Source organism: Hyperolius riggenbachi, chromosome 5, assembly GCF_040937935.1.
Source record: "Hyperolius riggenbachi isolate aHypRig1 chromosome 5, aHypRig1.pri, whole genome shotgun sequence".
Classification (NCBI taxonomy): Eukaryota; Metazoa; Chordata; class Amphibia; order Anura; family Hyperoliidae; genus Hyperolius; species Hyperolius riggenbachi.
This window is the reverse complement of record NC_090650.1, coordinates 141,758,072-141,781,064: the sequence shown is the minus strand read 5'-3', so window position 1 is coordinate 141,781,064 and position 22,993 is coordinate 141,758,072. Positions and strand designations below refer to the sequence as shown.

The following is a 22,993-nucleotide window of genomic DNA, read 5'->3' as shown; positions in this document are numbered from 1 at the left end:
TTTTTTGCAGCCTAACTGCGCTAAGGGGCCCAAAGTCCAATGAGCACCTTTAGGCTTTACAGGGGTGCTTACAATTAGGCACCCCCCAAAACGCCAGGACAGTAAACACACCCCACAAATTACCCTATTTTAGAAAGTAGACACCCCAAGGTATTGAGGAGCATAGTGAGTCCGTGGTAGATTTCATTTTTTTTGTCGCAAGTTAGCAGAAATGGAAACTTTTTTTTTTTCTTTTTTTTCACAAAGTGTCATTTTCCGCTAACTTGTGACAAAAAATAAAATCTTCTATGAACTCACCATGCCTCTCAGTGAATACTTTGGGATGTCTTCTTTCCAAAATGGGGTCATTTGGGGGGTATTTATACTATCCTGGAATTCTAGCCCCTCATGAAACATGACAGGTGGTCAGAAAAGTCATAGATGCTTCAAAATGGGAAAATTCACTTTTTGCACCATAGTTTGTAAACGCTATAACTTTTACCCAAATCAATCAATATAGGCTGAATGGGTTTTTTTTTATTAAAAACATGTTTGTTCGCATTTGTCGTGCTGCATGTATACAGAAATTTTACTTTATTTGAAAAATGTCAGCACAGAAAGTTAAAAAAAAATCATTTTTTTGACAAAATTCATGTCTTTTTTGATGAATATAATAAAAAGTAAAAATCGCAGCAGCAATCAAATAGCACCAAAAGAAAGCTTTATTAGTGACAAGAAAAGGAGCCAAAATTCATTTAGGTGGTAGGTTGTATGAGCGAGCAATAAACCGTGAAAGCTGCAGTGGTCTGAATGGAAGAATTTTCCACTTTTTTGCTTTAGGGCTGGTTCACACGGACGTTTGCAGAGCGTTTACAGCCAGCGTTCAGGGCTTGGTGTTAAACGCTCCCATTCAAGTGAATGGGAGCGTTTGTACCAAGCTTTCAAGTGCGTTTACACAAACGCGGCGTTTGGGTCCCGATTTTCTCTGGCGTTCAAGGAGCCCCTGGAAGCTACATGTAGCTTCCAGGGGAGGTTAACTGCGACGGCTAATGTCCCCCTAGGGGAAGAAAAAAACGCGACCGCATCCAAACGCACACGAACGCTGCTGAACGCGACGCCAGCAAACGCAACGCCTCCAAACGTCCGTCTGAACCAGCCCTTAAACTCCTGGGCAGGGGTGCTCGGATACCCCTTTTCAAAATCCGAATTGATCCGGATACCCAGATATCCGGATCGGATATCCGAATCCGAACTTTCAGATATCCGCATTCATACGGAAATCCGAACGCATTATCTGGGCTATCCGGGTGGATTCGTATATCCACATAGAAAAACCAGAAGTGCCCTTTAAATTGCTTTAAAAACGTTTTTTAGGGTAAATGAGGCATGTAGCATCATTATTTTTAAAGTGGAACACTCATGGATGATGTGGGGACTTAAAATCACCCCCCCCCCCCCCCAAAGAAAAAATGGCTGTCAATTAACATTAGGCCTAGGTTCCAGACATCGGCCGTGCAGCCCACATTGGCCCACACTCTACATGCCACACTTCTCACCAGATATGGCCCACCTCTAGCTGCAGGTGGATAATGCGTTTTGTGATGATAACCAATCAAAGGCCACGACTCTTCTCTTGTTAAAAATACCTCTCTCAAGGTTTCTCCTTTTTAATCCAGTAAAATAACTCAGAAAAAAACATAAAAATGCCAACATAGCATAATACTGTTACACAATAACCTTTGTGCGCTAAGGGAATTGCACTTACACCTCCAGAGTCTGATTGAGCATATCACAAGTCACGAATACCAGTGCCCATCCACTGGATGCCGCTTGAGTGTCCGTGGTAACTCAGTCCCGCTTCCACCCTCAGCCGCGGGGTTCGTGTCCGTGAAAGCTGAGGTGGCTCAGATCTGGTGAGCATCTAGACATAGGGGACCAGGGCATTTGAAGTGATTGTCACCTGGGGAGCACGTGGCACTTGTGGCAGTAGAAGTCGGACTGCATTAGCTTGCATGAACGTTATTACCTATGTGGAGCTTATATTTGTTGCAGGTCTGGAGAGCACAGCAGTAACTATACATCATATGTCCAGAACTAATGCAGCTTGGGCGACAGAGGGGGCACATAGAGACACAGAAGGGGCACAGAGCGAAACAGAGTGGGCACGGAGACAAAAGGGGGCGAGAGAGAGACCAAGAGGAGGCATGAAGACGCAAAGGGGGCACAAGGAGAGACGGGGGCAGAGGTGGAACAAACAGGCACAAAGGGGGGGAACAAAGCTTGATTTGAAGGAAATCGTGAATCAAATCGAAATCGTAATTTCGGACAGAAATCGCTCAATTCAATTTTTTCCTAATATCGTTCAGGCCTACTCCCTAGCATAAAACAGTAGGGTTTGTAGAGTATCTGTCTTTGATTCTGACAAAGATAAATGGAATAGAAAATCCAACAGCAAAGATTCCAACCGCCTGTCTAGCGAAACCTTCTATAGGTTTTGTAGCTTAGGCTGCACCTGGAGCCAAAATAATTGGATATCCGGTCATCCCCATTCTACAAGGAAAAGCCTGCAGCACCCTGATAGCAACTACTACAGTTATCCGAGGAGGTCAGGTCAATTTTCTGTAGTTTGAAAATAGCATAGCTTAGTAACTGCATGGAACAGTATAAAGGAAGTAGTGGAAGTTATGCAGTAGCTAATACCCTCTTTCCCCGAAAATAAGCCCTACCCTGAAAATAAGCCCTAGCTGGAATTTTGAGCATGCTCGAAATATAGGCCCTACCCTAAAAAGAAGCCCTAGCACTGTCTTATTTTGAGGGACACAAGGTATGAAAAGGTGCATCTTGGAATGCACATGACTGATCAATCTCAGGTACTGTAGATATCAACCGTTTACATGACCCAGAAGTGTATGGCTACTTTTATAATATAAATGTTACAAAATGAACTAAAAAAAATTTGAATAAAGATACTTTTATGCTCAATGGGCTGCGGTAATTTACCGACCTCCAAGGTCAGCTGGGGAAATCTTTATGAATTAGCACACAGAGCGGGAAAATACAGAGTGCGGTATTTTTACCGACAAGATTTTTGTATCGCACTGCTGTTTATGAATCGAGGCCATTGTGTCCAAAGTCCAACTTGCACAACTGGGACATGACAGTTTTCAGGCAAGACACCTCCCAAAAATTACGCAGCAATTGTGTTTTGGGTTAAATAAAGGTGGTATCAGTGTCCTGTGGCACCCTGGCCTGGCGGTGGGAGCTGCACATGCAGCAGGAGCAGGGCAATGCAGCAGCAGCAGGTGTTACGTGTGCCAGGAGCATGCCGGATGTGGCACGTGGCAATTGGCACTTGCCACGTGTCACTTAGCAAGTTCCAAGTGCCACGTGACACGTGCCGAGTGACAGTCAGACAGCAGACGAGAAGACACTAGTGCACACTAACTGTCACACTGGCACTGCTCACAGCAGTTCTGTAGAAAGCTAACACAGTAGTACTACTACTCTAACAACTACTAGCACTGACTGCAGTACTACAGTACTAACTACACAATAACACAGTAATCCTATCCCCTAATCCCTAACCTAACCTATACCTAAGGCTAATAGCTGGCCAGCAGGCAGCAGCTGGCCTGGTCTGTGCACAGCACACACACAAATAGTAGGTGCCTGCAGCACACACTCTGACTGTCACACAAATGACATCAAGCTAATTAATGATATTTTGGGTCATTGTCCATCTGTATCATGAAACGCCGCCCAATTAATTTGACTGGATTTAGCTGAATTTGAGCAAACAGTGGGCCAAATGCTATTGAAAGGTGATATGTAGCATGCTGATGTGAGCTACTTATCACCTTGCCATCATACGAGGATTACTGGCACATCCTATTGCCGCTTTCCTTCGTGCGATGGCTGATCATTAGGGAGCATTACTCAGGCAAAAGCCTGAGCAATGCTCCCATGACCTGGATAATGGTGAGTGAGGTTTTGCGCGGTAGTGCTGTGTTCAACACCACAGCACTGCTCCCTCGCTCCACAAAGATGCGCGCACACCCGCCGAACATCTGCCGCTGCCTTCCGCTGTTGCACCCGGGGATCTCCTTTAATAAGGAGACCACGAGAACTCCCCGTCGGGCCGTCCACACATATCTGTAGCCCCTGCAGTTGAGCCAGGCACCCGTGAGTAATTTACCTACAGTCGCTGGACATCCGTCCCCTCTTGTCACCAGGTCTGTGAAGTTGGTACAAAAATCAGCCGACTCCAACTCCTCAGTTTATGAAACCTCCAACTCCAGGTACCCAAAATGGCTCAGACTCCTCGACTTCGACTCCTTAGTCTAATACTTACCGGGTTTGTGAATTTGGTATAAAAATCTCAGACTCCTCAGTTTATAAAACCACCAACTTCAACTCTGACTCCAGGTAACCAAAATTGCTCCAACGTTGTAATTACAGTATTACGAAGCCCCGGCAAAGCATCTTTGAAGCTCCAGCCGGGGCTCCCCATTGGTCCAGACGGTGGACCTAAGGGGAGCCCCGGCGGGAGCTTCAAGGATGCTTTGCAGGAAACGGGAAATTTCCAGGAAGCTTTTGACACCTGGCCCACTGCTCAAATCCCTTATGACCATTGCTATAGCACAACCTGGTTTGCTTGTTGTCTGTAAACGACTAGGGGAAAGGTGGTATACACACACCACTTCATGTAAAATAATTTGTCTGGTAATAAAAAAGGTCAATTAATTTTAAGTGATATTGTTGCTTCCACATCAATTTACGCATGACTAGCCTAAAGCATTAACTTAATGCATGCTGTTAAGAGATAGCGGAGCACAGCAGAGCCAAGCGACAAACTTTGATGCTATGGCAGTAGCGGCCTGTGCTCTGTCTTGAAAAGCAGCTATGACTGAGTCTGACAGAACTCTGACACTCTTCCAATATGGACTATCAACAAAGGAGGCAGCTTCAAAGTCAGTGATCAGTCAGAACAGCTTAACCTCGTTCCTGCTCAGGCAAATCAATCCATTCTCCTGAATATCTGGGTAAATATAGTGCAAATATCTGCAATGGAAGCTATGCTAACATTCATTTTCTGTAAACTTATTAAAGGCAGCTTTAACCACTTCGGTACCAGCAGCCTCTGCCCCCTTAAGGACCAGAGTCTGCTGGTACAGTAAAACGCCGTATCCCGACGAATCGCCACAATAATCCGTCGGTCCCGCCGGTCACGTCGCTCTGTCCCCGCCGCAGGCTGCTCTTTCTGCCGTCTCTATGACGGCAGAGCGCTGTGCGCCGGTCAGGAGCCGCTTTCATTGGCTCCTGACCCTGTCACTCAATGTAAGCCAATGGGATTGGTGAATGGGATGTAGAGTTTACGTCCGGTCAGAACCGCAGCGTGGCGCCCGAAGTAGATTTATACTGCGACGGTCCGGAAAAAGTTAAGCAACTGAAAAGAGAAACGCTGCACAGACTTTGTTGACATGTCAAACTTAGCCTGGCTGGGGTATTACTACACATGGGCAATTACCTCTGCAGTGGTACAACCACTAAAGACTATGCGCCATCACACCATTAAGTTACAGCTTGCCATGTCCCTAGCGTGTGGCACTGCTAGATTAAAAGTTTTAATAGAAAAGTGGGTACGCTGAATTCTGCTATAAGCCATTACAAGTCCCCTTTAAGGTGTTCATATCATATGTCATACTTTTAATAGATGAAGAGTTATACTAAACAAAAACATTGCGTCTAAGCAAAATATATATATATATATATATATATATATATATATATATATATATATATATATATATATATATATATATATTTAAAGCCCTCACCATTATCGTCCTTTATATCAATTGCACATGGATCAGGAAAGGCTGTTCTTCCCTGACTGAATGCAGCAAGGCTTGCAGAAGGAACAAGCGTATGGTCAACAATAGTATATCTTTTTTTTTCCCTTTACAAATTACATGTAAAAAGAGGGTACCTGGTGCCTTGGTCCTCCACAAGTGTGAGGAACAGACCAGTCCATATACAAACCCCCAAAAATCTTGTACCTTGGTCGTGGGTCTTCCCTCTTGAGCTAAATATCCCCCCCTTCCACCGACCCTGCAATGAAGGCAACCCCAAAGCTGCAAGCTGCATAAGTCCAAATGTAGATCATGTAAGGAAATCCAATACCCCCCAGCTTTTTCAAGAAAAATGTGAGAAGTTTTAAATCAGGATGATACCATTTATTGGCTAACTAAAAAAGAATAAGAATAAGCGAGCTTTTGGCTTTGCAGCCTTCGTCGGGCTTAAATCCTGTTTGCTTGCAGGCTGATGGTACAGACAGTTAGCCAATAAATGGCTTTAGTTAGCCAATAAATTGTATCATCCTGATTTAAAACTTGCTTTTACTGATGACTAACATGGTACAATACCCTACTGCTACTACTCAAGAAAAATGTGTTGCTTTTCCTGTTAATATATACTCCCTTGATAAATAACAGCTTTCAGTGCATAGGAGAGATCAAGTCCCTTTAAATCGGGCTGTGATTCCATTTAATCATAATTTGCTCCCTAGCATAAAACAGTAGGGTTTGTAGAGTATCTGTCTTTGATTCTGACAAAGATAAATGGAATAGAAAATCCAACAGCAAAGATTCCAACTGCTTGTCTAGCGAAACCTTCTATAGGTTTTGTAGCTTAGGCTGCACCTGGAGCCCAAATAATTGGATATCCGGTCATCCCCATTCTACAAGGAAAAGCCTGCAGCACCCTGATAGCAACTACTACAGTTATCCGAGGATGTCAGGTCAATTTTCTGTAGTTTGAAAATAGCATAGCTTAGTAACTGCATGGAACAGTATAAAGGAAGTAGTGGAAGTTATGCAGTAGCTAATACCCTCTTTCCCCGAAAATAAGCCCTACCCTGAAAATAAGCCCTAGCTGGAATTTTGAGCATGCTCGAAATATAGGCCCTACCCTAAAAATAAGCCCTAGCACGGTCTTATTTTGAGGGACACAAGGTATGAAAAGGTGTATCTTGGAATGCACATGACTGATCAATCTCAGGTAGATATCAACCGTTTACATGACCCAAAAGTGTATGGCTACTTTTATAATATAAATGTTACAAAATGAACTAAAAAAGATGGATAGCAAGGTAAGCATTTGTTTTACAACTGTTTATGTGCACAATCTGTTTAGGTGCTCTACATACTGCCTGATGCAGTGTGATGTCGTGTGAAACGCATTGCTATTACTTTGTAGTCTATTTGAATAAAGATATTTTTCAGTGAATAACTGATCATGTGACCACTTGTGGGAGGTAAGGCCACCACTACTTCCCCCTTTTTTAAATGTTTTTTAATTATGTTATCCTTATCTGGTGCCTCCTTTTTAAACGATTGTTTATCCTGAGTGTCCACCTTTGGTGGAGGGGTGTTACCCCCTGTTTTTCTCCTTGTATGGAGAGTGACTTTTTTTTAACCTGAATCGGGTCAGGTTGGTCAAATCTCCCCACCTGCCTACTGATTGGTTACCAGAGGTAACCCATCTTTGTGAGTATATTCTCATATATTTACTTTATTGACCAATTGGTTTGATATATTGCACTATTGGGTCTCTCGATCTGCTTTGTTTTTCAAGTACCTGTGAGTGAGCAGGGGCGTAACTAGGCCCCACCGGGCCCCCCTGCAGATTTTCTGAGCGGGCCCCTCCCCCCCCCCCCCCCTCGGGGCCCGCTCGCGGCCGTTTTGTGGGTGCTGGAGGGGTGGCAGCATGAGGGGAAAGCCTTGCCCACAGTCGGCGGGGAGAGGGGTAGTTCCCCCCTCTCCCTCACCTCGGGGCTCTCCCCTCTGTGCTCCCCTCCAGCTCTTTAGTGTGTGGGGCTGTGGGCAGCGGGCAGCGAGCGGCGGGCAGATACATACCTGCTTCCGTGCGTTCCATCGGAGACTTCTCCCTCTAGCGGCTGACGTCACTTCCGGAAGTGACGTCAGCCGCTAGAGGGAGAAGTCGTCGATGGAACGCACGGAAGCAGGTATGTATCTGCCCGCCGCTCGCTGCCCACCACAGCCCCACACACTAAAGAGCTGGAGGGGAGCACAGAGGGGAGAGCCCCGAGGTGAGGGAGAGGGGGGAACTACCCCTCTCCCCGCCGACTGTGGGCAAGGCTTTCCCCTCATGCTGCCACCCCTCCAGCACCCACAAAACGGCCCCAAGCGGGCCCCAGGGGGGGGCCGGGCCCCCCCGCGGGCGCAGGGGCTGCAGGGCCTATTCCTACGCCCCTGTGAGTGAGAGATGCCCCCTGAGGTCGATACCATACAAACCAATTGTGGGCAGGTGGGAAGAGGTCCGCTGTACAGTGTGAGCATCCACCCTTAATAGATTGAGTCTCTGTTAAAAGATTTTTCAGGTGCTACACATATTTATATTGCACATTATGATTGATTTATTAATGATAGAACTGGCACTTTTTTAATTCATTATTATTATTATTATTATTATTATTGTTACTGTGGCATTCCATGACCCGGGTCATACTCTTGTAGAAGTTATTATAATCCCCTGCCGGGGAGGTCTTCTTTGCATAAACATTGCATTCAACTGGCTCCTCAATAGGCATGGACTCATAAGGTCGGGTATATATTTTTTTTAATGTTTTTAAGGTTATGTTATGTCTCTTAAATAGTTATTTATATAAATAAAACTATGTTTTTTGAAACATGGATATGCCGTAGAAGCTTGGTATATATTATAACAGTGATGCTGCTACAGGAAAGCTCCCGATTGCCTCTCTATGTTATACGCGTTTTCTAGTACACTGTATGTAGCCATTTACAATTAATTGGGTGGTGCGCAACTCTAGTTGTATTTCAAAGTTGCTATGCAGGGTGGGGATATAGTGATGTGCACGGTGGCCAAAGTGAGTGGGATGATCAATGATCTCAGCCAGATCGATCCACCCGTACTGTTGTACTCAGGCTAGAGTCTCAGCAGAGGGGGTAGTTATCAGCTGCCTCGGCTGAGTTTTGTCTGACTTGTGTACGAGGCTTAAAGAGAACCCGAGGTGGGTTTTAAGAATCCTATTAGCACACAGAGGCTGGTTCTGCATATAATCACCAGCCTCTGTTACTATTCTGTTCCCCCCCCTAGTACCCCCCCCCCCCCCCCCCGCACTCTGCTGTCCCCCATAAATCAAACCGCCGTGCTAGCGACACACAGCTTGTCGATAGCAGGCTGTTTACATGCGGACTGTCACTCTCCGCCGCTCCCCCGCCTCCTCTAGATCGCCGCTCCCCACCTGCATCCCTTCCCTCCCTGCCTCTGTAAGCTGATTGGAGGGAAGGGACGCAGGCAGGGAGCGGTGCTATAGAGGAGGCGAGGGAGCGGTGGAGTGTGACAGTCTGCACGTAAACAGCCTGCTATTGACACGCTGCGTGTCCCTAGCACAGCGGTTTGATTTATGGGGGACAGCAGAGGGCGCAAGGGGGCCGGGGGGGGGGGGGGAATAGTATAGTGACAGAGGCTGGTGATTATATGCAGAACCAGCCTCTGTGTGCTAATAGGATTCTTAAAATCCACCTCGGGTTCTCTTTAAGCCTCGTACACAAGTCAGACAAAACTCAGCCGAGGCAGCTGATAACCCACCTCGGGCTCTCTTTAAGGTTCTGTTCATGGCGAGGTACTTCATTGTGCACCTGCAAAAGAAGGATCGAAGCGAAGCAGATTGAAGCAAAGGAGAAAAGTTGCATTGTGCTTCATATGTGCAATGTGACGCTTACAGTACATACAAAATATGCTTCACTGTGATTGTTAATGTGCGTGCTATGCGATACCACACCATGTTTTGTCAATGGATTTCACACAATGCACTAGTAAACAGGGCTGTGGAGTCAGAGAAATTTTTTGCGGTCATTGTCATGGTTTCATAAATTAAGGAGTTGGAATTGGAGTCGGATGATTTTTGTACCGACTTTACAGCCCTGCTCGTAACACGCTGATGTAAATGTACCATTACAATACAATCTCATCGCTTTAGCAATGTGACTATATTGTCCGGTGCACAGTGAGACCCCATTGTGAACGTAGTTTTATATACAACGGGTGGAAATGTAGAAATACAGGGAATGAAAACTGGGGCCTATATGCAAATTATTTTTTTCCTTGAGTTATCTCCTAGGACAGTATTTCTCATCACACGGTTCGCGTACCCCAGGGGGTACGCGAGACCACAGACGGGGGTACGCAGCCAGGAGGGGACGCAGCACAAAATGAGGGAGCATGCCCACACATAGCGGCGGGGAGGGGGGCCACTCCCTCCTCCCTCACCTTGGGCTCCCCGTCAGCGATTCCCCCTCCGACACTCATTAATAGCAGCGGTGGCAGCATGGTAAAAGGAACGCACACTTACTTCCACATTCCACGCCGGAGGTCCTTCTCTGTCAGTGATGACGCCGCTGCTGCTGCTATTAATGAGTGTCGGGGGGGGGGGGGGGGGGGGGGGAGCGCTGACGGGGGGGCCCAAGGTGAGGGAGGGGGGAGTGGACCACCCTCCCCGCTGCGGTGTGTGGGCATGCTCCCCCATTTTGCGTTGCATCCCCTTCCTGGCTATATTGAAAGCGCCCATGCCTGACTAAACTGTGGGCACCCATTCCTGGCTATACTGGGGGCACCTATGCCTAGCTATACTGGGGGAACCTATACCTAGCTATACTGGGGGCACCTACACCTAGCTATACTGGGGGGCACCCATGCCAGGCTATACTGGGGGGCACCCATGCCAGGCTATACTGGGGGGCACCCATGCCAGGCTATACTGGGGGGCACCTATGCTTAGCTACAGTATACTGAGGACACATATACCTAGATATACAGTGGGCACCCACCCATGCCTGGTTATACTAGGGGCACTTATACTTAGCTATACTGGGGGCACCTATACCTAACCATACTGAGGGCACCTATGCTGGGGGTGGGCACCTATACATGGCTATCTATCTATACTGGGGGCACCTATACGTGTGTGTGTGTGTGTGTGTGTGTGTGTGTGTGTGTGTGTGTGTGTGTGTGTGTGTGTGTGTGTGTGTATATATATACAGGGGGGGGGGGGGGGGGGTACTTGACTGGAACTGATTTGCGATAGGGGGTACTTGGGTCATAAAAGTTGAGAAACACTGTCCTAGGAGATAATTTTCATCTTCTCTTTACACTAAATTATTAGCATTTTACAATTGAGAAAAGTACCGGTACCTAAAGGTTGGTGAAAAAGTACTATCAAAATTATTTTTCGAGTATTTTCTTGCTTGCTGGTGGCTGAAAAAAGGCTTTTTATGCCAAATTGTGAAAATATCACCTAGGAGAAAACTCAGAAGAAAAAGTGAATTGCACAAGGGCCTGGGTCAGAGCTTTGGTTCAAATGGCTCCAGCTGGAGCCACAAATGGGGGTCAGAGAGGTGCAATAGTGGGGAACCCAGCCAAAAAATGGAGAGCTGTAACTAACTAAACCCCTTAAAGGGGAACTGAAGAGAGAGGTATATGGAGGCTGTCATGTTTATTTCCTTTTAAGCAATACCAGTTGCCTGTCAGACCTGCTGATCCTCTGCCTTTAATCCTATTAACCATAGCCCCTGAACAAGCATTCAGCAGATCAGGTGTTTCAGTGGTTCAGACTTTAAAGTCAGATCTGACAAGACTAGCTGCATGCTTGTTTCTGGTTTCATTCAGATACTACTGCAGAGAAATACACCGGCAGGGCTGCCAGGCAACTGGTATTGATTAAAAGGAAATAAACATGACAGCTTCCATATAGCTCTCTCTTCAGTTCCCCTTTAATACACACATTATTATGTTTACTTTACAATTTCTTTACGGCAGTTCAGGTGTCCTTTCAAAAAAGTTATTGATTCCTTACAAGGGCCGGTTCACTCTGGTACTTTCAGGGGAACGACTTCCGTTCGAACTGTTTCATTTCCTTCAGTTTCAGTTTCCCGTACCCCGCAAGACCCCCATCACCAAATTAGATTTTTGCTGCTCAGCTCAGCAACCCCAATCAGAAACCAGAGTTGCAACAGACATTGGCCTCAATTCACTAAGATCATGCTGGAGATAATAAGGCAAGAGAAAACTTACCTCCACATAAGAGAGAGTTATCTTATCTCTTAAGTCATCTCCTCTGTAGTTGTTATTTTACCTCCTCTGTAGTTAATTTCACATGCAGTTAATAAACAGCCTGTCTTTAACTCTGGAGTTATTTTAAGGATTGAAGAGTTAACTTAAAGACAGAAAAGTTAACTTTAGGTTTGCCTGAGGTAAAATGTTTCCTGAATACTACATGCCGTATCACCATGGTAACAACTCTAGAAGAGTTATTAAAGACAGGAGATAAGCTTAGTGAATTGAGGCCAATGGCCTCAATTCACTAAGATCATGCTGGAGATAATAAGGCAACAGATAACTTTACCTCCTCTGTAGTTAATTTCACACAGCAGTTAATAAACAGCCTGTCTAACTCTGGAGTTATTTTAAGTATTGATTTAACCTAAAGACAGAAGAGTTACTTTAGGTTTGCCTGAGGTAAAATGTTTCCAGAATACTACATGCCTTATCACCATGGTGATAACTCTAGAAGAGTTATTAAAGACAGAAGATAAGCTTAGTGAATTGAAGCCATGCAAGACCCTGGTCCTGATCCTGAACCATGTGCCATTTCTAGTCTGAAGAACTGCTTATCATTAGCTGCACAAACTGTCCCTTCACCTATAAATGTCATAATACAATTAAGGATAATGTGTGATGTAACCATACCGATGATCAAACAATATAAATATTCAAAACTGCATTTGAAAAAAAAAAAAAAAAACATGCTTAGGGCTTTTTCAGCTGACAACAGTACATTTAAAACGGACCTGAACTCAGAACTTCCTCTCTGTTCTGAAAGATAAGCAACAGCATAACATTTAAAGAAAAACCTTTTTTTGTTACTGCTTACAGAACTGCTGCAACACATCTGCAGTATGTATAGTTCCTGCTTTTATAGAAGCAGAAAAAGGGTTAACATCCTATTTTTTACATATTAGCTGTATCTGCCAAGGACTGACGAATTCCTGTGCGGACACAACTGAGGGTGCATACACACATCCAATTTTGATTGGCCAATTTTACCACTGCCATGTTGTATAAGAGCTTACCAACACAATTTGTTGACAGTATTCAAAATCTGTTGCCCTCATACTACATTGGAAGTCGTAAAGTTGGATAATAATTGGCCAATCCAAATTGGATGTGTGTACAAGGCTTAGGAGATCAAATTACACTTTTGATTACTAACAGATGAGGGAGGATAATGCCTGTTACACACGATGCAATTTTCCATTAGATTGATGGTCGAAACGATTATTTCGGACAGGTCCGATCTGATTTCCAATTGATTTTATATAGAAAGTGATTGAAAAATTGATCAGAAAAATTATCAGAAATCAGATCGAATCAGTTGGAAATAATCTATTCGACTGTCAATCTGATGGAAAATTGCATTGTGTGTACCAGGCATTAGACAGGCTCTTCTCTCTAAAAACACACAGCGTGCATTGCTCTCTGCTTTCCCTGTGTCTTGTGCAAGAGTCCAGGTCCACTTTAACTCTTTGTCAGCCACTCCTGCTTATGTGCAGAGCACTTGCTCCAGCACTAGTGGCGTTCACTGCACCGGCATCAGGTGGCAGCAGACATTGGACGTGATGTGCAGTGACAACCGCTGACACACTTGTGGTTACAAGCGCTCTCATTCGGTTGCAAAATGGCGCTTAACTCTAAATGGCGCATTTAATGTACGGTTTTGCCATTCGTCTGAAAGAGTGCTAAATCGATTAAGAGGTCAAAAGACTTGTCATCTGAACTGTGCCTGCTATATTTTTTTTTTTTTTTTTTTTTGCAATAGTAAGCACAGCATGTGTGTCTGCATATGATTTCCTCATTGCATGGGACATTGACCTTTTAGTTCTCTGAAACGTCAGGGTTGCAATAATAACTTTGACAGTACTAAACTGAAACCAGCAATGTGCCTGACAAAAAACTACTTTCTACAAGAGACCCTAAGTTCCAAATGTTCACTTTATTATTTAGTTCAACTAAAGTACTGCATAACCTCTGAGTGTAGGGCGGTCATTTCATTCACTCAACACAGTGCTAATTCATCCAATGGGAACACAGAGAGGAGAGCACTGACAGCACGTCACTGTCTGATGGACGTATTTACTACACTGAGGAATAAATAGCGAAGGCTGCAGACTGGAGTCCAGAAACGTAATAGAATCAAATATATGGGAGTATATTATAGGAAAATACGCTTTTCGCTGGCAGCATGTTAGCACATAGGAAATGACAACAATCTGTCTCACCTTCCTGTCGGCTTCCACCGGCTTCCTCGTGCGGAAGATGCTAAATCCTAGTGGGTAAAGGACCTTGGTGAGGTCACAGAGCCATGTGACAGCCGCCCATGTGACAGCTGGTGTGGTGGTAGCGGGAGAGAGGTTCCGGGCGAGTAGTTTGGCTGCAGTGTAGGCAGGAGACTGGAGAGCAGAGCACCGGGATCGCCGCTGCAATGTGCAATCGCTTCCTGCTGCCGCACTCCGCGTAGGGTGGGAGGCTACAAGACCACCAGGGAAAATTACATGAGGGGGCATAACTAGACCACCTGGGAAAGCTAAATAAGTGGAGGGGGGTGTTGCCAACTCATCCCTTTAATTACTGACACATCTAAGTTATGCAGGTTCTGGGGCTATTTGCACATAATCAGTGCCTTAACTGCATTTACCTAGCCACAAAACCTGTATAATTCATATGTGTCAGTAATTAAAGAGATGAGTTGGCAACACTGAGGGGGACCAGTAGACCACCATGAGACCACTGGGGTAAGGAACTTAGGGGGGGGGGGGGGCAACTCGTCTGTCAGGGAAAGGAATGTAAGGGGTAGACCATTAAGGACATTTTTATAAGGGGATCTGTTAGACCACTGTTTCTTAACGTTAGTACAGATTGTACCCCTTTAAGAAAGATTGGAGTTTGCTTCCTACCCCTTTTGTAACTACTGTAACCAATATCCTACCTGAAAAGGAATAACTCAAGTACCCCTTGAGATATATATATATATATATATATATATATATATACACACACACACACACACACATGCACGCGTGCGCTATAGTAAAGTCCCAGCAAATGTGTCTGCATACATATATAATGTATGATCGATTCTGATATAGTAAACCACTTTTCCTGGTTCCTTGGAGTTTTCTGTAAAGGGATTCTACTGTACTTTTTCCTGGTCCCTTGGAGTTTTCTATGAAGGGAAAATATATATATATATATATATATATATATATATATATATATATATATATATATATATATTCAAACATTCATTTATGCTATTATAAAGCATTATGTGTATGCTCATTTATAGAGGATTTATCTCCTCATACTTTTCAGAACTCACTTTAACAGCCTGATTGTGAAAAGTTCAAGTACCCCCTGAACCCAGTCCAAGTACACCAAGGGGTATGTATACCATATACGTTGCTAGACCAGCAGGGGAGCCTATGTAAGAGAGTAACCACAAGACCACCAAGTAAAGATATGGAAGGGGAGACAAGAAAATATAGTGGTGGACCACCAGAGAGAACTATATTAGGGGGTAACTGCTAAATTACAAAGGAGAGCTATCCACTAAGTAAAGGTTTATAAAAGGGGGTCACTAGACTACAGGGAAAACTAAATAAGGGGGGCCACTAAACTGCAAGGGAAATTATATAAGATGGGACTACAAGGGAAAAGTACTATATATAGCACCACAAGACCAGTATACCGTTAAGAAAAAGTATAGAATGTAGAGACCAGCTGACCATCAAGGAAAATTATATAAAGGGAACCACTGGACACCCAGGGAAAACTATATAAGTGGAGAACAACTAGACCACCAGGGAAAATAATATAACCAATGCAAAGACATGAAGTAAAATCATGGCACTCCATTGTGGAAATTGTTCTTAACCACTTGACGACCAGGGGATTATTGCCTGATCTGTGCTGCGTGGGCTCTCCAGCCCGCAGCACAGATCAGGATTATGCCAGGGCGATCAGACTTCCCCCCCCTTTTTTCCCCACTAGGGGGATGTCCTGCTGGGGGGGGTCTGATCGCCGCTGGCTTGCTGCGTTTGCAGGGGGGGGGGCTCTTCAAAGCCCCCCTCCGCAGCGTTTTTGGCGTTCCTTTCCTCTCCATCCCTTGATCTCTTTCTGTGGGCTGCGCTGGACGGATATCCGTCCTGCGCATTGTAGGATAGGCTTCAGCCTATCATATGCCGGCGATCCCCGGCCAATCAGAGGCCGGGGATCGCCGATCTGCCTTACGGCGCTGCTGCACAGCAGCGCCGTATGATGTAAACAGCGGGGATTTCTTCCCCGCGTGTTTACATTTTGCCCGCGAGCCGGGATTGGCGGCTCTCCGGCTGTTCACGGAGACACCCTCCGGGAACGGACATGGAAAGGCGGCCGTTTCCATGGAAACCCGCAGACGACCAGTTTACGCCAATCGGCGTTAGCTGGTCGTCAAGAGGTTAAGAAAACAAAATTGCACTCACCCTTCCAAGGTGTTAACCGCCACTGCAGTTTGGGCGTGCTCATGGCAGAGTGCAATGAGACAAATGTGTAGACAAAACCAGTAAAGAAGTCTGAGCACTGTCGAAGCAGATCCAATTTATTGAGGTTGTGCAGAGCTATAACCTACAGTCCAGAGCACACACACTGTATTTACTGAGTGAATGGCTCATTGGGTAGAAGCCAAGGAACATTAAGGCCACTTCAAGTCCAATAGGATGCTTGTTTATATAGTGGTCTGGGCAGGGAAACGTATACAAGGGAGGACTACCAGAGAAACTATAAGAAGCAGGAGAAACAAACCACCAGGAAAAACTATGTAAAGAGGGAGACCACTAGACTAACAGAAAACTATATTGGGGGGGGGGGGGGGGGGAAGTACTAGACCACAAGAAAAGGCAATATAAGTAGGGGGGAGACCACTAAGGAAGGATACATGAGGGGGACCACTAGGAAAGGCCATATATGGAGGATGGGGCAACAACTAGGCCACCAGGGAGAATTATAAAAAGGAGAACCACCAGGGAAATTTATCAGGGACAGGGGAACCACTAGACCACCAGGAAAGACTATATAAGGAGGAAGGAGAGAGGGCTAGATCAACAGGGAATGGAGAAGTGACATCAAGAATTCCAAGAAACTCGCTGTCTACCAATCACTACAGAGGGAGTACATAATGGCTCCATATCTGGAGAGGCTACACCACCACAAAGACAGACAGACCCTGAGCCTGTACCGTCTGAGCGCCCACAACCTGGAGGTAGAGACAGGGCGGCACAGACAGACATGGAAGCCCCGGGAGGAGAGACTGTGCAGACAAAAAACCAGGAGGTCTTGGAGGATGAGGCCCACTTCCTGCTACACTGCAGCAAATACGCACCTGTGAGGACCACCCACTTCCAGAGACTTTCAGCCCACATCCAGGATTTTACCTCCACAGATGAGGAGAGGAAACTCTACATCCTACTGGGGGAGGAGGAAACAACCGTGCAAATAGCTGCCCGATATGTCACAGCCTGCCACCAACTGAGAGGAACATGATACCACATGGACTGTATACCCCCAATACCCCCCTATGGACTGTATATCCCAGTCCCTCATGCTGTCCCTTACATCCTCCACACACCTATGGACTATATACCCCAACCCCCTATATCCCTTCCTTATTCCCACAATCCCCCCTCCCCATGTTAATGTTTTGTTTTGCTTTGGCAATGCTAAATGTATTTGGTCCTGCCAATAAAGTTGATTTGGATTTGGAAATCTATATAAGGGGGTGGGGGGCACTAGACACCCAGAGAAAGCTATAGGGGGGAGGGGCACTAGACCACTAGGAAAACCTATATAAGGTGGCAGAACTACTGGATCAACAGGAAAGGCTATATACGGTATGGGGTGAGGGAGGCTCTTACACCAACAGGATAAGCAGTATGTGGGGGAAAAACTCAACCAGCTGTGTAATAAAGAACCACTAGGCCACCAGGAAAAGCTACATAAGGAGGACAGAAACACAAGACCAACAGGGAAATTTATTTTTCCCTGTGATTCCCAGGTCTCCTCAGTGCATTCGCTTTTGTTCATTCTTCGGTTTTTCGTTTTTGGCGGGATACACTAATTAAGAACGTGTGCGTTGTGCATCTAATAGCAGAAAGACCACTAAAGCACCAGCGAAAGCTACACCACTGGACCCACAGGGAAAGCTATATAAAAGTAATTGCTTCACCTGGGAAAGCTATATTAAGGGGAGGGAGGAACCACTAGACCACCAGGGAAAACTATATAATGGGGGTCTAGACCACTAGGGGAAATTGTAAGGGGGGACCACTGGGAAAATTAGATATGGGGAGGGGGAAACACTAGACCACCAGGGAAAGCTAGACGGGGGGGTGGAACCACTTAAACTCCAAGAAAACCAGGGGGGGGGGTCACCAGGCAAAGCTATAAAAAGTCAAAAAGCACTAGACCACGGAATGCTATATGTGGAAGTCATATAAGTGGTGAACAACTAGAACTCAAGGAAAAACTATAAGGAGCAGGAGGAACCACTGGGGGGAAACTTTATGTGGGGTTGGGAGAACCTCTAGACCACCAGGGAAAACTATAAAGGACCAGAGGAACCATTACACCACTATTGAGGACTAGATAATGGGAGAGGTGGAACATTAGTTCTTCGAAGTAACCTATATGAGGGGGAACCAGAGCAGTGCTTTGGAAGGATGGAAAGTAATAATAATAATAATAATCCGAACATTTGTATAGCGCTTTTCTCCTGTTGGACTCAAAGCGCTCAAGAGCTGAAGCCACTGGGATGCGCTCAGGAGGCCACCCTGCAGTGTTAGGGAGTCTTGCCTTGAACTCCTTACTGAATAGGTACTGACTCTAGCCAGGATCGAACCCTGGTCTCCCATGTCAAAGGCAGAGCCCTTAACCAGTACTCTATTCAGCCACTAATGTAGACCAGACTACCAGCATATTAGAATACCAGAAAAGCTATATAAAGGGGAGTAAGCTCCTTTAGAACTATAGGAGGGAGAGGGGACCATTAGACCACCATGTGATACCCATATGGGGGGAGGAGGGGGGGGCTGTCTTAAAGGACATCTAAAGTGAGGGATACAAAGGCTGCCATATTGATTTCCTTTTATAAAAATACCAGTTGCCTGGGGTCCTGCTGATCTTTCATGTATTAGTAATGTCTGCATCACACACTAGAAACAAGTCCACTCAAACTTCAGTCATACATCTGATCTGCTGCATGGTTGATCAGGGACTATGGCTAAAAGTATAAAAAGCAGAGGATCAACAGGACAGCCAAGCAATGTGCAGATGCGCATAGCATAGTATCAGACATGTTTTTGTATATGCTCCATTTTATTGCCTGAGGAGACGGGTCACTCCCGCGAAACGTGTTGTATTTTACTGGAGTATGTAAATAAATAGATTTGCTAAAAATTGATCAGTATTTTCTTGTGTCTGCCCGGAGGAGGTAAGTTCACCACTACCTACTCACTTTTAAACGTTTTAGATCTTTTTATCCTTCTGGCGCCTCTGTATCCATACTACATTATACATATCCACCCTTGGTGGAGGGGTGTTACCCCTTTTTTCCTTGATCTACAGAGAGTGACTTCTTAATCCTGAGTTGGGACCGGTCTAATCTCCCCACCTGCTTTTACAGTGGTTGCCTATGCGGTAACCCTGACTTGTGAGTATATTGCACCTACTCTTTCCACACACTTTCACTTTCCAGTGCATACTACACTATATTGGGCTCTTGTGTGTCCCTCTTTTTGTTTATTTTGCAATGTGCATTGTTTAAGAGGAAATAAATATGGCAGTCTCCATATCCCTCTCACTTCAGGTGTCCTTTAACCACTTCACAACCGAGGGGGTTTTACCCCTTGAGCACCAGAGCAATTTTTACCTTTCAGTGCTCCTTCCATTCATTTGCCAATAACTTTATCACTACTTATCACAATGAAATGAACTATATCTTTTTTTTTCTTTGCCACCAATTAGGCATTTTTTTGGGTGGTACATTACGCCAAGAATTATTTTATTCTAACTGATTTTTAAACAGGAAAATAAGAAAAAAATTGGGGAAAAAATCATTATTTTTCATCTTTTGTTCATTATAGTTTTTAAATAATGCGCGCTACCGTAACTGAAATCCACATAATTTATTTGCCCATTTGTACTGGTTATTACAGTGTTTAAAGTATGTCCTTATCACAATGTCTGGTGCCAATATTTTATTTGAAAATAAAGGTGCATTTTTAAAGTTTTGCGTCCATCACTATTTAGAAGCCCATCATTAAAAAAATAATAGTAATATACCCTCTTGGCATACATATTAAACAATTCAGTCCCTAAGGTAACTATTTATGTATTTTTTTGTCACATTTTTTTTCAATTTTAATAAAAAATATTTGGGTACCTTGAGAAGATTGTGGGAGGAAAATGGTTATTTTTAAATGTAAAAAAATGCTTTTAATGGAAAAAAAAGGTTGTTGATGTAATTTTACTATTTGACCACAAGATGGCCTCGGGAAATTTTTTCTTTCTCACAATGGTTGTGCGGCTTCTCATAGAAGCTGCCGATCATTGCTACGGGGACTTCCATCAATGAATGGGAACTGCGTTCCCATTCATTGATCTCCGGGCGAGCGGGCGGTGGCAGCGGGAGTACCTATATCTACGCCCCAGGCACAGAAGTAAAGTTTAAAGTGGCGTAGATATACTGTACAGGGGCGGGATGTGGTTAAAAAGTACCTCCTGTATTAAAGACAGAGCCTTTTATACAGAAAAAAATCTGAGATAAATCTATTGAGAAAAGTTTATTGATTTAGGGAACACTGTTTGCAATAATGTGGGTTATTAGTATTTTTAATACATGCAAAGTTAGCATTTTATATCTGGACTCCAGGGGCCATATGCAATTCACATTTTCACCTGAGTTTTCTCCTGGGTGATATTTTTAAACTTGTCAATAAAATGCCTTTTAAGCCACCAGAAAGCAAGAAAATACTCAAAATAATTTTGATAGTACTTTTTCACCTACTTTTTGGTACTTTTTTAGTTGAAAAGTGCTGGAAAGTTATTTTAAATTGAAGATGAAAAATTATCTCCTTGGAGAAAACTCAGGTGAAAAAGTGAATTGCATATGGCCCCCGGTATTTCTGTCAGCACTGTTTTAGCACAAATAATTTAAAAATATCATGATGTATTGCATGACTTTCTTTACTAACTGTAGAAATCAAAACTTCAATAATATGGAAAAATAGAAAGGTATTACCTCATATACTTGTGGATAGGCTGACCTTAACTTCCAGGTTAGTTTTTAACTTCTCCCTCCTTAGGCTTTGTTCACATAGAAATCTTAATATTAAATACCATACTAATATTAATATCCGGTACTGTCCTGGTCTGTCCTGCCAGTTTTTCATCAGTTTTCTATCTGCTTTACCTGACTGGACCGGAAATGTGCACCTTTTATGTTTGAACACACACACATAGAAATACATGCAAAACTGATACCAACCATCAAAAACTGACAGGACTGGACACTTTTTTTATGTGTGAACCAAGCCTTACACCTCCTCCTTCTGGTGCTTTAACCTGACACATCCACCCTTTGCCTTGGCCTTAACTAATCATTGTTGTGTCTATTTCACAGGCAGACAATTTTAGTGGACTACCGTATATTCCGGCGTATAAGACGACCCCCAAGTTTTCCAGTTAAATTATAGAGTTTGGGATATACTCGCCGTATAAGAATACCCCTCTTCCAATGCACACCAAATAGAAGTAAAAAAAACATCAGATTTGATTTCAATATGGTACCAGTAATTTTAATTTTAATGCTTTTGACATGCAGGTACTTAGCAGGAAAACTGTCACTTATAAACATAAGGACCATGTAAACATGAAACAGTGAAAGTGGATTAAACTTTTCCTCTAAAGCTGGAAGGATGCGTCGGACAATCCATGGGAGCTGCTATGCTGTTTGTTTTGTAAGCGGTCAACCAAACTGGAACTGATGTAGGAACTGGAACTGATGTAGGAGGAAGACAAATATTAGAGAACAAGTTCCGGGCAAGTCCCTGGTGAGTTAGCAACGCCCATCATAAAAACTGCAAGCAGTTTTGCTGCTGTGACAGTTTTCCTTTAAAAGCCTTCAAAATCCTCCTGTTTGTCATCTGATATAAGTGCATCAATGAGATCTTGTGATACATTTGTTAGGCAGTCATCGTATGGATCGAATTCCGTATTGGTGTGTTCTCAGCTTTGGCTTCATTTTCGTCTTGCCGCAAATAGTCGTCCTCCATACTATCTAATGAATTTGATATGCCACACTTCTTGAAAGTCTTGATTACTGTTTCATCATCAATACTCCAGGCTTTTATGAGAAACTTGCGCAAAACATTCAACTGTGGAGCATGCATGTTTCCTCTGTTTGTGAATGACTTTTTACCGCTAACCATACATTCATTCCACTGTTCTTGAATGTGATCTTTAAATGGCTTGTTTAGGCACACATCCAGTAGCTGTACCAACGGTGTCAATCCTGCAGGAATAACAGCCGCATCCGTGTTTAGTCTTGCGAGCCTTTGCTTGGTGCTGGGAGTTAAATGAGCCCTGAACATATCCCACACCAGTAGACTACGTTTTTGAATAAGTCCACCTGGTCGCCTACTCCATACATTATCATGCCATAGCTTTATCCCTTTCTCATCCATCAAGCATTTTTCATTCACATGTACAAAACAACCAGCAGGAAACGAGTTTTGGCATGGTTTTTCTTTTAAAAATAATCATTGGACACAGTTTGGCGCCATCAGCTGTGCATCGTAGTACCATTGTAGAGCTGGACTTC

At 44.3% G+C, this 22,993-nt stretch overlaps 1 protein-coding gene across 1 annotated transcript in view; it reads right to left on the bottom strand.

Moving 5' to 3' along the window:
• The window catches only part of LARS2 (leucyl-tRNA synthetase 2, mitochondrial), a 320,228-nt gene extending 305,780 nt beyond the window's left edge, over positions 1-14,448 (bottom strand). The window contains exon 1 of the mRNA XM_068236332.1: positions 14,361-14,448. The gene's annotated coding sequence lies outside the window, so the exon portion shown is untranslated. The remainder of the gene's footprint in view (positions 1-14,360) is intronic.
• Between the last annotated feature and the right edge of the window lie 8,545 nt (positions 14,449-22,993).